At 36.7% G+C, this 18,214-nt stretch overlaps 1 protein-coding gene and 1 long non-coding RNA gene across 14 annotated transcripts in view; one reads left to right on the top strand and one right to left on the bottom strand.

The window, feature by feature from the left end:
• DGKB (diacylglycerol kinase beta) overlaps nucleotides 1-18,214 on the top strand; it is an 808,853-nt gene that overhangs the window by 586,960 nt on the left and 203,679 nt on the right. The window lies entirely within an intron of this gene.
• Nucleotides 1-18,214, bottom strand: part of LOC103883032 — a 99,664-nt gene that overhangs the window by 45,613 nt on the left and 35,837 nt on the right. For both annotated transcript variants that reach the window (XR_002520725.2, XR_002520726.2), the window contains exons 2-3: nucleotides 4,421-4,552; nucleotides 2,469-2,533 (exon numbers count right to left, since the gene is read on the bottom strand). This is a non-coding gene — a long non-coding RNA (uncharacterized LOC103883032). The remainder of the gene's footprint in view (nucleotides 1-2,468; nucleotides 2,534-4,420; nucleotides 4,553-18,214) is intronic.

Genomic DNA, 18,214 nt, shown 5'->3' with positions numbered 1-18,214 from the left:
GCATAACCACTGATTATCAGACTTTTCATCCCCTTTTCTTCACCTAACTTCCAAATGATTTTACTCCTTTTTCAATTAGGCATAATTAAAAACATGCTGCCATTATCTTTTTTGTTGTTGTTGTTTTGTTTTGTTTTAGATTGACAAGGGATTTCTAAATGTATACAGTGTTTATAAATCTTTTAGGGCTGGGCAGTGATAACTGTTTTAATCACTGAAGACAAATTTCTGCCAGTTTTGGATATAGCTAAGTATGCAACATGTATTGGATCAATTCAATGGGGACATAAGTATAATTGCCAAGCGCTTATCAGTATAGAGTTTCCACTAGCACTTCAGCTGGACTTTACAATTACCAAAACCAATTCCTGATTGCAGCCTCACAGTTAATTTAGAAGAGGAATTATTGTATTAAAAGCAAGTGCTTAAGGTGGCTCACACATGTAATCCCAGCACTTTGGGAGGCCGAGGCGGGCAGATCACACGAGGTCAGGAGATCGAGACCATCCTGGCTAACACAGCGAAACCCCATCTCTACTGAAAATACAAAAAATTAGCTGGGCATGGTGGCATGTGCCTGTAATCCCAGCTATTCAGGAGGCTGAGACAGGAGAATTACTCGAACCCGAGTGGCGGAGGTTGCAGTGAGCCGAGATCGTGCCACTGCACTCCAGCCTAGGTGACAGAGTAAGACTCCATCTCAAAAAAAAAAAAAAAAAAAAAAAAAAAAAGCAATTACTTAAAGCCAGCTGAAGTCATCCACTAGGGGGTTACTAGACACTAGTCAGAGCACTCCCCACTCTCTTTCCTTATTCTCTGAATCACCAAATTTCTCAATAACTGGCAAGAAACAGAAAGTGGAAAAAAAAAAAAAAAAGACACTCCATAATTTCTTTGAGTCGCCTAATGATGGATTTCATCCTAGAATTTCTAGTAGCAGTGGTGCGTGAACTGGAAAGTTGGTTCAACAAAAATGATTTTGTACATGGTTAAGAACTTACAGATGATGAAAAGAAATGGGAGCTCTTATTTAAAGAGGGTTTCAAAACAAACACTCGCTGAATTCAGCATAATGAGACAAGAAAATGAAGCCAGAGAAATGAATTCCATTTACAAATAGCAAATTTAGAAAATGAAGAAGTCTACTGTAATGGGAAAAAGTCTTAAAAATGTGTATGTGACATAATTGTCTGCAGTACTCTCAAAAAAGGATGTTGGTAAAAACTGAAAAAAAAAAATGAGTTTTTTTTCCTCAGATGACATTTTCCCCAATCTCATTATGCTTTACTTTATTTTTAATCAAAATTTCCTCCTATCCATCCAAATCAGTTTTGCTAACAACCACTTTCCTACTTCACCAAAATGCGTAAATATTTATAATGGACAAGAGCAAAAACATAGATTGTTTTTTCCCTTTTAAATTCTATTTGCATAATCATCTAGTATAAAGGAAGCCTGAAGAAAATGAGTAGGTAAATATTTTCAAGTACACTGTTGATTTAAGATAAGGGACTTTTTGTACATTTTGAATTTTAAGTTTTCAGTATATGTCCTGCTGCAAACCTCCTTCTAGTTCTGAGTGTTTTACACAGAAACATACATAGGTTGAGGTATTTGATGTCAGTCTCTAATGCAAATTAATTATCAATGTATCTAGGAGAGGCGTCGGATCACTTTCTATCCTCTACAAATATTGATTGTATCATTCTCTGGGATTTAAGTGACGTTTTGAATCACTGGGGTCCCCTTCTATCATCCACAGATTTTTTTAAATTTTTTTTTTTATTTTGGAGTAACTAGATTTACAGAAAGTTTACGAAGATGTTACATAGATAAACTGCATCCATTTTATCTATTTTTCCCTAAAGGTAGCATCTTACATAATCATGATACACTTTTCAAACTAAGAAATGAATATTCAAAACCAAGAAATTAATATTACTGTGCTTTTTGACTCTGTTTATGTGGGCAAATGGATTAGAATATCCTTTTCTCTTCCCCTTGAAACAACTGGATCTCCAAAGAGAATCAATGTTCATAAAGAGGTCAACTTCAAAATTAGTAGCCGAAAAAAAGGGACCCCATGAGCCTAGAATCAAATGCATTTGTCTTCCAATATGTCCTGCTTTCAGTGGAAGTCTTTCATTTTCGTGGTTACAAAATGTAACACTTTTGGCTCAGTCACCCCCTGTAAAGTCTAATCTATTTCAAGAATGTCTGACTAAGTAACTCTGATGTTTCTACTATACTCCAGAATCACAGGGGGATTTTAGTAGGTTAGCAGATCCAGAAAATTCTGAACCTAGGAAAAATCCTTTGTGGATTAGAAAGACAGAAGTTTTAGGACATTATCAAAGGAGCTCTCCTTTGATAAGAAAGGGACAGTATTATATTGACCACAAAGACTCTTCTGTGGGACAATCCCAAACCATGACTGTGAAGAACTGGGCAAAAGGAGTATAACTTACCCTGGGAACTGGAAACTGGATTTGGCAAGAATCCCAGGAAGATCCCAGGGATCCAGGAAAGTGATCTAGCCAAAGTAAGGTACATGGTGAGCAATGGGTGTCAGTCAGGGTATTTCATTGTTCCCACAGGCATATTGAGGGCCTAGCTAGGTATATGGTTTGCATATACACTGTTTCAATATGCAACCTTTTTGGCTGCATTTGCCACCAAATTACAAGTACACAGTATATGTTTTTGTTAAAATCACTTATCAAGTGTTTTCATACCTGTCCTAAAAGATAAGAATGGTTATTTAGAAGTTTTAAAATAGAAGACAGAAGCATGGCCCTCAAGAAAAGAAAGTCCATACTTTAAATCATAAAGCAAATCAAAAAAGTTTAACAAGACTACTATCAATGCAATTTTTCATTTTAAATTAAATCATGGGAATAAAACAATTTTCTTTTTTCTTTCTTAAGAGCTTAGTACATTATAATAGATATGACATTGAGTGATTGTTAAATTAATGAAACCATTGTTAGAGTTCTCTACAAGTTTAGAGATAGATTTTAAAAAGGTACATCTGGCTGGCTGGCTGCTCAGCCCTATTTTAGTCCCTTTTAGCTTTGAAGCAGCCTAATCAGGAAACAATTCTGCACTATGGGTCACAGGATAAAATCCCTTGAGACAGAGCTCAGAATATCACGACACAAAACGGTCTCAAATTTAGGGGTTCTCATGGTTCAGAATCCCCCGTCCTATAACCCAGATGCTGTCACATCATATCACTTAAACATGTAAAATACAGAGACAATTGTACTCACACTTAAAAGAAATTAGCTGAAGTTACATAGTCCACAAGATGGCCTTGCATTATGGGTCTCTTGAAAAACTTGCCCCTGGCTTTAGGGACTGAAACTCAGACTCTCACTGTCAGCAAAATTGCCCTTTCAAGTTCAGTCATTTATAGAAAGCTTACTTCTGCTTCGAGGAATAAGATTACAATTTGAATGTCACTAATCTGCCTCTGTGGAAATATCTAGGCACCCTTACTCATCCTAGGGAAGTTATTTAGCACAAAGTGTTCATAAAATGGCTTTGCACAGGTTTAGTATTCAAACAAGCAACACATGTGCTGCTGAAGGGGCTGGGGGGAGTCATGGTTTTATAAGGTTTTTATAATTCTGGTTCCTAAAATTTAAAGCACTGTAACAACGGTTTCATTAATTTGTGAATCATTCAATGTCATCTCTGCTACAAAGTACTGGACTTTTAATAGGTTTAGGGAGAGAGGAAAAATATTCCTATGATTTAATATAAAATGAAAAATTGCATAGTTAGTAACTTTGTTAATTTTGGGGGCATGAGTTGGTAAAATTTTCATCTGGTGTAAGGTTATTTTTGTGATAAGAGTATACATCTGTTTCTATAATTTTTCAGACAAGAAGGATAGAAAATGTATTTTAAAAACAGCATGATGGATTTAAGCTACTTATATAAATTAAGGCGAGTTTTGAGAAATATAAAATGTTACCAAGGTAGATTATCACAGCAGGTGATTTTGGTGCACCATGAAAAATTCTCTTGGCCCAGTCTAATTTTGGCCACAGCTTCTGTGGGTGCTCCAGCCCAGGTCAAACTCAACCCTGGCTGACAGGTGGCCAATACAAGTGAAAGCAGGTTGTCTACCTGCTTTCTGCCTCAGGGTCCTCCTCTATAGAAATAAACTATTGAGGTAGGAAAGAGTCACTTCCACTCTCTTGACCCCTGGATTATCTGTATGTACCCTGGATTACAGTCTTACAATTTGCACAGTCTTGTTTATAGAAAACTAAAATGAAAGCATTCTTGAAACAAGTTTGAACCAACATTTCACCCCAAGACTGTATGCCTAGTTCAAATACTAAGACCTTTATATTGAGCACTGAAATTTACTCATCATTTATTCAACAAATGTTTATGGTGAACTTACCAAGTATGAAGTATGTTTCAGGTACTGAGGATTTAGCCTTGCAACAAAATCATTGCCCTCGAGGAACTTCCAGTCTTTCAGAGGAGAGAGGCAATCAAAGTAAACCAGCAGCATTTCAGATGGCAGGAAGTGCTATGGAAGAAAGCAAGGCAGGAAATGCCAGCATGAGGCATCTATTTATAACTTAAAATAGAGCACTCAAGAAATCCTACCCGAGAAGGTGACATTTGAAGAGAGACCTGGAAGGTGAGGAGGAAAGGCATGTGGTTAATTGGGGGAAGAAAATTCCCAGCAGAGGGAACAGCAGTTATGAAGAATGAAGGCAGATCTATGAAGCCAATACCTGATCTGAAACGAATACTTTATTCTCTCTGAGTTGTGATTTTGTCTTTTGTAAGATGAAGCTAGCTAGTGCTAATTCATTGTAAGGACTGAATGTGTTATTTTATGTAAAGCACATAGTACATGTTCAATACATTAGCTCTTATTATTATCTCTCACTCAGTTTCATCCATTCCACTTACAAAAGAAACATCAGCGAAGGCTTTTGATTCAGCCAATGACATATCTAAAAGAGAAAAGAGAAAATTAAAACAGTTACACTGCCTGGAAGGTTCTCCAATGAGGTCTGGGTGTTTCCTCGAACTTCAGCTGCATTATAAAGGCCTAATGCTGTTGTAGTGGCTGGGGTATGTGGCATATGCCATAAACCAATGCTCCAAAAGTATCTCTGTGGGAGGCGGAGAGAGGGAGGGTTGTAAAACACCTGTGTAACTACAAAGGAAAAGTAATGTATAAGATGCTTTATCACCAGAAGAACTGACTTAGTTTTGGGAAATCATTCAGGGATAAAGATGAGTAGGAATTTTTTAGGTAGAGAATGAGCAAGATAGACTTTGAGACAGAGGGAATATCACATATGAAGTTTCTAAGGCAACAGATGGACAATCTGTGCCCTCCTCAGGAGACATTTGGCAATATCTGGAGGCATTTTTGATTGTCACGACAAGATTGGGGGTAGTAATCACATATAGTTGATAGAGGCCAGGGATACTGCTAAACATCCTACAATGCACAGGACCGTGCCTTATAACAAAGAGGTACTTGTCCAATCAATGTCAATAGTATTGAGATTGAGAAACCCTGCTCTACAGAAAGAGAGTTCTTTCATACGAGAATAGAAGACTCATGCGACTAGCTCTTATTATCATACCAAAGGGTTGTTAAGACAGGCAGAATTTAGATCATGTAGGATTTAATTAGATTTTAATCCTAAATTCAAATGAAGTCTCTGAAGACTTTTTATCAGAATGTGTGTGGGGGGGGGGGTGGTGGTGGTGAGGGTATATGAGACAGGTGGAGTTGGCAAGACTTGATTTCTGTTTGTAAATGATTCTAATGGAAATTTCAGCTGAGGAACATTGCAAAGAGAGATGCTAATGCAGAACCGGTTTGAGGACTGTTAAAGCACTCTATCAAACCAAAAGTATGGAAGAGTACCCATGGGGAGAGGGGAAAGGTTTTTAAGAGGTGCCTCTGGAGAAAGATATGCTGTCAGGTCCACTTCTTTCCTCCCAGTGGGGTAACCCCTCCTAACCCAAAGTCAAAAGAGGAAGTTTAATGTCTCGCTTGGAGGTCTTAGAATCCACTGCTTTGTGGGTCATCAAGTATGAGTCACGTATGAGCAAGTAAAGGGTGGGGAGCTACTCATAGTAGAGTAGGGAATTGCAGTTCGTGGAAGTGTTGTGGACCCTGAGTTTGCCAGGGTGAAATTCAGCATGTGGGCTAAAGAGAGAGATCAGGAGAGAAGAGAAGAGGAGAGCATGAGTGGCTTTGTGACTGTCTTAGATCTTTCAGGAAGGGCAAGGGGACCTCAGCAGAGGAAATGAGAATTAAATTGGCAGATGCCCAGGGGATAAGGAGAAACTCAAAACATGCACTTGAGTGTGTCAGGGGACTGGTTGTATGTAAACGATTGGGAGAAATCTCAGAAAAATGAAAGAATGAAAGCATGGGCCCATCAGAAAATGAATTTAAAATATGGAGAAAGTAGAAAATACTAGTGGGAGTTGTCTACCATGGTACCAATCAAGGAAGAACTATCCCTTCTCGTCTTACCTCTTCTACCGCTTGTTCCAAATTGGAGGAGTCAGAGAATATGGAAAGCCAAGATAGAGCAGGAGAAAAGAAGTCTTAGGTGAGAAATGAGTGAAGAAGTTGTCCCATCCCTTTCTTTTTCATGAGCTTTATTCTTGCATCAGGCAATAGCTAAGGCAGGGAAGTAACCTCAACTTTAAATTAGATTCAGAGCTTTGATGAGACTAGCATTTTAATTACTGAACTCAGATTTTATTTTTGGCAAAGAACTAACTCTATGGAATAAATGTAAGACAAATTTTAAAATTTTATTTACTTTATGATGGCATCTTTCTGTCATTTTTATTCAATAAAACAGTTACTGTTTCACAAATAGAAACAAACAAAAATGTGGTTCCTTTCTGAAGAATAATTTGGAAGTGGAGCAACTGTATTTGAAAAGACACATTAGTGCATGTTTTAAACATGGTTAGGAAGCGTTACACCAAGGTAACAAAAAGCCCCAAAATAACAATGACTTAAATCCACAAAGGATTATTCTCTATCATGTTCCAAATTCTTTGCAGGGGTTGCGGAGCTCTGTTTCTGTATTTATTCAAGGATCCAAGATGACACAGTGGCCGTTAATTTGAATTTTGTCATTCAGTGTGCAAGAAGGAAAGAGAATTCCAGTGAATCTCATGTAGGCAATTAAATATTCCAGACTTGAAATTACCCACATCATGTTTCCTAACACCTTATTGATCAAATGTAGACTTGTGGCCTTATCCACTCCATAAAATGGACAGGAGATATACTCCCACCTTGCTCCCAGAAAGGGGAAAGTGGAAATATTTGCCAGATTTCATTGATTCAATAATCAAGGTAATAATTAATTGGATAATTAGTAAGACTAAAGAAGGACAACAGATGTGGATTGGCAGATTCAATGGATAAACTTGAATAAATCTTTCTAGAGCTAAAATGTTTGAAAAAATAGCCATTTATACTATTTATATGTTTTCTAAGAAAGTATGTGAGCCCCTAAAACAAGGTGAGTAGATAAGAGTATAGATTAACAAATATAAATATAATTTATGTTTAGTACCTATTACTTTAAGAAATCATCATCTGTAATTCTTTCTGTTATACACATTTCTAATAATGATTAAGATATCAAAAAGCAAGTAGCAGCCAAGTCAAAGGATGTAAAGATATTTATTAAGGTGGTACCTTGCCATGTGTTTCTTTCACTTGTCAGCTACTTGTTGTCACAAGTGATGTACATGTGCTACTCAACTTATGATGAGGTCAAGTTCACCATAGACCCATTGTAAATTTAAAATATAGTGCCCCCCTCTACCCACTCCCAAGATGGCAGATTAGAAGTAGCGTGCCTCAGCCACTTGGAAGTAGCAGGATAGTACACAAAGATAAACTATGTGAGTTTTAATTCAAGAAGGAAAAAAGGAATCAATCAGAACCAGGAAGGACACCCCAGGTCCTGGGGTTGTTGGCAAACAGCTCCCTTGGTAGCACCTGGCTGATAAACATAACTGAAGCCCAGGTAGGTGAGAGGGGCAGAGAGTCTCCCTCTGTGACTCACATTTCCACTGGGGATCTGAGCAATCTAGACCAAGGAAGAGCATGTTGTTTCTCCTGAGCACTGGAACTGCCTTGGAGACTTGGAGGTGCTGAAGGAGAAAGACACTGGGAAAAACTGAAGACATTCTCCCAGACTTGGGACCAAGAGCAGGATGCCATTTTAAATCCAGGTGCACACAAAGTCAGTCATTCTTTGGAGACCTGGCAGCATGGCCATGGAGGCATTTTAGTCTCATGCCAGAGATTGGAGTGCCTTCTCTGGAGTGAAGTAGGAGCCTCCACAGCCAGAACTGTGGAAAACACCTCAGCAGTAGGTGCTGAAATTGTGCTCTCCCTCATTGCTAAGTAATGTTAATATAAAATTTAAAACTATAAGAATCCTAGAAGAAAATCTAGGAAACATCAGCTTGGGAAAGAATTTATGACTAAGTCCTCAAACGTGATGGCAACAAAAGCAAAAATTATCAAGTGGGACTTAATTAAACTAAAGAGCTTCTGCCTAGCAAAAGAAACTATCAGCCTACAGGATGGGAGTAGATAGACAACCTACAGGATGGGAGAAAATATTCACAAATTATGCATCTGACAGAGTTCTAATATTTTGAATATATAAGGAACCAAAATAATTCAACAAGCAAAAAACAAGTAAACCCCATTTAAAAATGGGCAAAAGACATGAACAAACACTTCTCAAAAGAAAACATATAAGCTGCCAACAAACATGAAAAAATACTCAACATCACTAATCATCAGAGAAATGAAAATGAAAATCACAATGAGATACTATTTCACACCAATCAGAATGGCTATAATTAAAAAGTCAAAAAGCAACAGAAGCTGTTGAGACTGCTGAGAAAAGGGAATGCTTGCTTATATACTGCTGGTGGGAATGTAAATTAGTTCATCCACTGTGGAAAGCAGCTTGGAGATGTCTCAAAGAACTTAAAACAGGATACCAATCAACCCAGCAATCTCATTACTGGGTATATATCCAAAAGAAAATAAATGATTCTACCAAAAAGACACTTGCACTCATATGTTCATTGTAGCACTATTCACACTAGCCAAGACATGGAATCAACCTAGGTGCCCATCAGTGGTGGACTGGATCAAGAAAATGTGGTATATATATACCAAAGAATACTATACAGTATTCATGTCATTTGCAGCAATATATATGCAGCTGGAGGTGATTATCCTAACTGAATTAACTCAGGAACAGAAAACCAAATACCATGTGTTCTCACTTATAATAAGAGCTAAACATTGGGTACCCATGGACAAACATGGCAACAGTAGACATTGGAGACTACTAGAACATGGAGAGATGATCAGGGACAAGAGTTGAAAAACAATGGAGTACTATGTTCACTACCTGGGTGACAGGATCATTTTTATCCTAAACTTCAGCTTCATGCAATATACCCATGTAACAAACATCCACATGCCCTCCCTGATTCTAAAATAAAAGTTGAAATTATGTTTTAAAAATCACAAGGGAAGGGAAGGACCTCTTTAAGAATAACTACAAAGTGCTGCTCAAGAAAATAAGAGGGACACAAACAAGTGGAAAAACATTTCATGCTCATGGATAGGAAGAAACAATATCATGAAAATGGTCATACTGCCTAAAGTAATTTATAGATTCAATGCTATCCCCACCAAGCTACCACTGACTTTCTTCACAGAATTAGAAAAAACTAAATTTCATACGGAAACAAAAAGAGCCCCTATAGCCAAGACAATTGTAAGTAAAAAGAACAAAGCTGGAGGCATCACGCTACCTAACTTCAACTATATTACAAGGCTATGGTAACCAAAACAGCATATATAGAACAATGGAACAGAATAAAAGCCTCAGAAATAATGCCACACATCTACAACCACCTGATCTTTGACAAACCTGACAAAAACAAGCAATGGGGAAAGGACTCCCTATTTAATGTATGGTGTTGGGAAAGCTGGCTAGTCATATGCAGAAAACCGAAACTGGACCCCTTCCTTACCACTTATACAAAAATTAACTCAAGGTGGATTAAAGACTTAAACATAAGACCTAAAACCATAAAAACCCTAGAAGAAAACCTAGGCAATACCATTCAGCGACTAAGCATGGACAAAGACTTCATGACTAAAACACCAAAAGCAATGGCAACAAAAGTCAAAATTGACAAATGGGATCTAATTAAACAAAAGAGCTTCTGCAGAGCAAAATAAACTATCATCAGATAGTTCTTTCCAGACAGATGTGTGTATTTACATAATTTTACAGAATGGGATAAAATTTTTGCAATCTACCCATCTGACATAGGGCTGATATTCAGAAGCCACAAGGAACTTAAACGAATTTACTAGAAAAAAACAAACAACCACATCAAAAAGTAGACAAAGGATATGAACAGACACTTCTCAAAAGAAGACATTTATGCGGCCAACAAACATATGAAAACAGATAATTATCACTGGTTATTAGAGAAATGCAAATCAAAACCACAATGAGATACCATCTCATGCCAATTAGAATGGCGATCATTAAATAGTCAGGAAACAACAGATGCTGGAGACGATGTGGAGAAATAGGAACACTTTTACAAAATTGGTGAGAGTGTATATTAGTTCAACCATTGTGGAAGACAGTGTGGTGATTCCTCAAGGATATAGAACCAGAAATACCATTTGACCCAGCAATCCCACTACTGGGTATATACTCAAAGTATTATAAATCATTCTACCATAAGCACACATGCACACGTATGTTTACTGCAGCACTGTTCACAATAGCAAAGACTTGAAACCAACCCAAATGTCCATCAATAATAGACTGGATAAAGAAAATATAGCACATAGACACCATGGAATTCTATGCAGCCATGAAAAAGGATGAGTTCATGTCCTTTGCAGGGACATGGATGAAGCTGGAAACCATGATTCTCAGCAAACTAACTCAGGAACAGAAAAATCAAACACCACGTGTTCTCACTCATATTTAGGAGTTGAACAATGAGAACGCATGGACACAGGGAGGGGAACATCACACACCAGGGACTGTCAGAGGGATAGGGGGCTAGGGGAGAGATAGCATTAGTAGAAATACCTAACGTAGATGATGAGTTGATGATTGCAGCAAACCACCATAGCACATGTATACCTATGTAACAAACCTGCACCTTCTGCACATGTATCCTAGAACTTGAAAAACAACAACAACAACAACAAAAACACAGCACCATTGTCCAGAACTTCTTTCTCTTTCTCTTTCACAGAAATCGGATCTGCATGATGGTCTGAGGGCTCTCTCAGGCTCTTCCTGTGCCTACCTACTTTTCCCTCACAAGCGTTTTCCCTAATAAATTATCTTGCATGTCTAATCACATTTGGGCTGCATCTCATTGAGTAAAAACTAACATAAAAGGCTTGATTCTTTGCACTTAGCTTTTTTTCTCTGTCTCCCACCTGTAGTCAGTAACTTTGTCCTAGTGTTTTCTGTGTTACCTCTTTTTCGTTATATCTGTGTGTGTATTTACATAAACTATCTTTGTTCATACACACACACACACACACACAGAAAACACCTTTTGTATTTTTTCTTTATTTCTTTTGCAACCATTTACTTTTAGCCCTCACCAGTCAACTCAAGCTGACGATTAATGCTAATGTTGCCTATTGTTAGTGGGCACTTTCTATGGGCCAGGTCTTGTGATAAATACTTTACCTGTATCTCATTTGATTCATAAAATAACCCTAAAAAAATATGGATGAGTTGGTGGAGCACAGAGGATTTTTAAAGCAGTGAAATTATTCTGTATGATACTATAAAAGTGAATACCTGTCATTATACAGTTATCAAAACCCACAGAATGTGCAACACCAAGAGTGAACTTTAATGAAAACTCGGGATTTGGGGTGATAATTAAGTGTCAGTGTAGGTCCATCAATTATAATAAATGTACCACTCTGGTATAAGGTTTTGATGGTGGGGGTACTGTGCATATATAGGGGTAGGGAGTATATGGGAACTCTCTATATGTTCTGCACAATCTTGCTGTGAACCTAGAACTGCTCCAAAGAAAATGAATTATCTTTAAAAATAAAAATTAAAAAAAGAAAATATCATGTCAAAAATGCATTTAGTATATGATATGGTTTGGCTCTGTGCCCCCACTCAAATCTCATCTCAAATTGTAATCCCCATAATCCCCATGTATCAAGTAGGAACCTGATGGGGGGGGCGAATGGATCATGTGGGTGGTTTCTCCCATGCTGTTCTCATGATAGTGAGTTCTCATGAGATCTGGAGGTTTAACAGTGTTTGGCAGTTTCCCCTTTTCTGTCTCTCCTGCCACCCTGTGACAAAGGTCCTTGCTTCCCCTTCACCTTTCCACCATGACTGTAAGTTTCTTCCAAGCCATGTGGAACTATGAGTCAATTAAACCTCTTTCCTTTATAAATTACCCAGTCTTCAGTATTTCTTAAGAGCAGTGTGAAAACAGACTAATACAATATACCTAACATCATATGAGCATCATGGCTTAGCCTAGTGTATTAGCCTATTCTCACATTGCTAATAAAGATATACCTGAGACTGGGTAAATTATAAAAGAAAGAGGTTTAATGGACTCACAGTTCCATATGGCTGGGGAGGTCTCACGATCATGGCAGAAGGTGAAGGAATAGCAAAGGAACATCTTACATGGCAGCAGGCAAGAGTGTGTGCAGGGAAACTCCCCTCACTAACAGGAGAACAGCAAAGGAAAAAACCACCTTTATGATTCAATTACCTCTCACTGGATCCCTCCCAGGACACATGCGAATTATGGGAGCTACAATTCAAGATGAGATTTAGGTAGGGACACAACCAAACCATATCACCTAGCCTATCTTAAATGTGCTCAGAACACTTGCATTAGCCTACAGTTGGGCAAAACTATCTGGAAACACAGTACACTACAGACTATCAGTTGTTTATCCTCAAGATAGCATGGCTGGGAGCTGAGGTTGACTGATGCTGCCTGGCATCACAAGAATATTGCACCACATGTGTCTAGCCTGGGAAAGGGTCAAAATTCAAAACCTGAAGTATAGTTTTTGCTGAGTGTGCACTGCTTTCACACCATTGTAAACTACGAAAATCATAAGTTGAGTCATGTAAATTGGAGACCATTGTCCTTACACTGCAGGCTATAATGCAAGTTACAGGTTTCTTCACATTTTGTCATTAATTTTCTACAATTTTGACACAATAAAGTATATAATTATGAACATATGTTCCTTTCCAGAGAAAATCTTTGAAGAAAATTGAAGTTCAAATCTGATACTTAGCTTTACTAGCATCTATATTTAATATTATTTTTTCTTTAAAAATATGCCTAATTAGATGCCATAAAATCCTTTCTCAGTTCATCCTATGTGTTGAATTAATAATAGATTGGATTTGGCTTCAGGTACAATAATTTGCATTACGAAACAAAGATTTGTCAATTTTTTGGTCATGTATTAAGATAAATGAAAGAGAAGAAAGCAGTAAATGTGAAAATAATGTGTTGTAGGATGCGAATACAGATGTTCCTCTCACTAACAGCAAGTTAGCTTCCCATAGGTCAAATGCCAACACATTCAGGATACAGCAATGTCAATTTGCCTGAGGCAGGAGTATGCATTAACTAGGTTCTGAGGGTTAAAAACCCACTCATCAGATGTAAGCAACTCTAATTTTGTGATGCATAACATTACCTGAATACAACTCTGTATATCACGTCCAGAAATATACAGTGATGGTAAAATGTGTCTGTCTTCTCAGTTTTAAATGAAAAGATTCATTATTTTGTTTTATGTGGATTTCATGTGGATATATGAAAACACAGTTTAAAATTGTAATCTAGCATGATAAATTCTAGTATTGACTAACTTTTTGGATAAGAAATAAAAGACAATCTACATCTAAAGTCTGTCATGTATGATGAATTCCACCTAAGAGCTTTGTTAATTTCTCAGATTGCAAATACAGCTATAGTCAGAACTTCTGACCTGGACTTACACAGTCCTGGGCACTATTCATAGATTTCAAGACTGTAAAACTCCTGAAATTTTAGCCATAATTCTGCACATACATATCATGTGTTTATATCAGGGCAGATGGTTCACACCTGTCATCAAATTCTTCAAGTATCCGTGATCCACAGAAAATTAACAACCACTGCTCTAAGTATTAATATTTACCTAATACAATTTATAAAGCTATTTTCAGACTAATTGGCTCTAGCAACCAGATTTCTTTTTTGTTCTAATTGTATTTTTTACAGAAAAGAAATGAAAATAAAAGGCTTATTAACACTTGACTAAGATTTCTGCATTCGTGGAAACAAGTAGAAAATAATGAGGCTAAGTGAAGTCTTGGATGGTATAGAACTTAGGTTGGTTCAAGAGTTAATAGAGATCTCATAAGTCATCTTTACCAGGTCTTCGTTTTTGTATTATTTGCCAGTAGCTAAGAATATAATCATTAATAATTACAAGGTAGATATTATCTATGTATTATACAAATATACATATACAAATATACCATATACAAAAAGGAAATTATTTTGTCAAGTCCTTAGACTTGCATCACTTTGTGACAGGATTTGAATTTATACTGTCGGTTCTGGGCTGTCCCTTCTCCTTCTAACTCTGTTCTGATTCTTTTACATATATCACTCCAGCAATGAGTGAGCAAGACGTGAAGTTAAGGATTATAATTACTGAGAGACAAAAACTCTTAGAAGATATAGGTACATTTATTGACTCTCAGAAGACAAATTCTGGTACAAATTCTACCGCATTAAGATTTGGCTTCCTCCTCCACTGGAGAAAAAAATTCTGTAAAACTTTTCTGCCCTAAAAATAGGATTTCACCATTAATAAATTTATTCTCATTATTAATTCTCCAAATATCAAGTACTTATAAGGACAAACCACTATGGAGGTGATAATAATTAAACTGGAATGAAGAGCCCCTACCCTCAAGATGTTGACTATCTAGGAGGACATAAAAAACCATAAATGATCACAATATTTGAAAGTGGTAAGTTTCAAAAGAAAAGTAGAAATTTGATGTTTACAGCCAGTGTCATAACGTGGTATTAGGCCTACCAAATATATTCACTTATGTGACACATTTGCAGATGGTGACCTTCTATATGATAATTTTGGTGCATTTCCTTAGAAAATTCTGTTTTTCTGAGGTCTGTTGCTCCACGACTTTTGGTTCTTGAGATTTATGCTCCTGTGCAGTCTGGGCCTGAGCTTCATTAGCACCTGATTTACCATGAGTACAGATGGTTATTGGAAATAAAAAGTCAGCCATTTCCTATGATTAAATCTCTCATGGGCGGCATCTCCCTCTTAGCTATTTCCTTACTATTGCATATGATTCATTCGCAAGCAGAACAGTGATTATTATATGATTGTTAAATCTAAAGTGGAAAGGAAAGTAGAATATTAGAAAAAGTCTAGTAGCTTATTAATATATATTATGTGCTACAATGAAAATGATTTTACCTAAGTATTAGCAAGATGATAGATTTATGGATGATGAGAGAAAATTACTCTATTGTGACGACTGAATGTAACGAAAAGAATACAGATTTTCTCTTCTTTTCCTTCCCTTCCCTTCCTTCCTTCCTCCCTCCCTCCCTCCTTCCCTTCCTTCCTTTCCTTCCTTCCTTCCTTTTTTTTTCCTTTGCTTGCCCTGTTTGAAGGAGTTATTGTTTAAACCAGTAATTCCCCAAAATGCCTCCTCATTTTGGTCACTTGCCAGCACTTCTGGGCAATAATTTTATTGTGATTCTTGCAGGCAAAGGACAGGAATTTCAGGGTTGTTAATTGCTATGTCTATATTTTTAGAGCTTAGAGGAAAGCAAACCTTGTTTTTAACAGAAATGTGCACTAGTTGTTTTATTGGAAATAATTGTTATTTTTTCATTTGGCACATTTATGAGAATAATAGTAGTGTCGGAAAAATTTCATCACTTTCAAAATTTTGCATATTCTTTGTATTATACTGAGTCAATAAAGTCGATGGCCACACAGTATAGAGCTAACCTGTAGAATAGAAACTTGTTGATTTGCCTGGTTATATACAGTATTTAACTGCCCTATCACATTTCTTTTCTTCCCTGTTAAAGTCTAATTGTACAATTGAAAGACAATCACAATTACCAAAGCTCATTTCTCTCTAATTCATTTTCATTATTAGATTTATTTAGGTTACTTAGTTTCCACTCTAAGAGTTTAGATATGAAAGAAGCCTTAGTAATGAAATTTAAGCACTGCCTCTGCTGATTTTTTGGAGCATGTTTTGCTTCTATTTCCTGAATGCTCTTGTAGCAAATAATTGCTTAAAAAGATAAAATGCACATACACAAAGAAACTCAAATTTTTTTTTTTTTTAAATACAAGCGCTACCACTAACTGTATCCTCCACATGCCAAATATGCTACACAGCTAAATGCCTGGCCATAACCTACTAGCACAATCTTATCTCTTCATGAACTAACCCTCTATCGCAGGCTCATAGGCCTTCTTTCCACTGGTTTCTGGTATCAGCTCCTTTCTCCCACAGTGACTTTGCACTTACAAGTCGCCTGTGCCAGAAATGTGCTTCCCTCTAGGAATCACAACCTATCATAAAATATTTCTACTTTTCTTTCTTTTACATGCCACCATAGCAATTTCACAATATTTGTGTGACTATTTGAAGAGTTCGTGTCTTTTCCTCTATACAATACGTTAGAGACTATAGGCAAAGATTATGAAAGCTTTTGCTGAGTTTTGCATATGTTGCATTTATCACAGTGTCTGGTATATATGTTTTTGTGTCTTTTATCTATTTGTTCTTAGCACACCAGCCTAGTTTTAGTTTTATTTGTTCTTAGCACACCAGACTAAGTTTTTAGTAGCTTTAATCAGCTGTAAGTTACTGTTTCTCATATTTCTGTGAATTTGCCTGGCAGTTCTTTAGCTATAGTAATCTGGTGGAGGAGCTGGAGGCTAAGCCCAGCCAGGATACTGTGTCTCCCTCTCCTAGAGGTTTTCCATTCGGGGCTTATTAACACGGAAGTCTCACGACAATGCTCCAAGAAGGGGAAGGTAGCATTTATGAACTCCACAAAGCATAGGATCTGGAGCTTACACATCACTTCCGTAATGTTCCATTTGTCAAAATAAGTCACAAGGTTGGTCCTGATTCAAGAGGGCCTAGAAAGAGACTCACATCTGGAAGGGAGAAGCAGTAGCACAGTCTCACTGTATAGAAGGAAGCTTACAGGAATGAGAAGAACTCCTGCCCATTAAACAATCTACCACTGTATTAAATAGTACATTGTAATACATTAATAGACATGTAATACCAAACAAAATAATATAATAATATGAATGTAATTATCATTTAATTATAAAACCTAGCCCAGAAATTGACTAGATTAACTGTTTTATGTTTTGTTGAATTTTGTTTTGGGTTTTTATTGTATATACACTTTAAGAATGAGAAGAGGTGGACAGAGTGTTATATTAATTCTAAGTTATATAGGCAATCTAATCTCACAGTTACATAATTATAAGCAATATGAGGGCAGAAACTTTATATATTTTAATCATTGATGAATTTCCAGCAACTAGAATAGTGCTTCATGCATAACAGGTATTCAATAAATACTTGTTGAATGAATGAATGAGCAAAAATAATAGACATTTTCTCTGTAGTCTTCCCTTTTATGTTCATTGGGAAGTTGCCATTTGTTCTCATCTGTCTTGAATGATTAAATTCCAAATTTTTAGAGAAATAACAACAAGAAATAGAGGTCCTGCTCACATATGTTGTTCAATGAATTCTTGATAATCAAATGCCAAAATGTAGGGACATTAAAACTTATAAGCAAGAATAATCTTTATGAGTTATTTTATGAACATTTGATCACCCACTAAAAAGAGCCTCCAGGAGATTTTGCTTTCTTATTGATTGGTACAAAATGACAGCAACATATTTTCTCTAATCTCTGTAATCTGTTCAGTATAGAAAGCATATCTAAATGAGTCACTAACCTAAATGAGTGATCATAAATATCCAATAATATTCAG

This window comes from Papio anubis, chromosome 4 (genome assembly GCF_008728515.1).
Source record: "Papio anubis isolate 15944 chromosome 4, Panubis1.0, whole genome shotgun sequence".
In the NCBI taxonomy this organism is placed as follows: domain Eukaryota; kingdom Metazoa; phylum Chordata; class Mammalia; order Primates; family Cercopithecidae; genus Papio; species Papio anubis.
This window is presented reverse-complemented; position numbering and strand designations above follow the sequence as displayed.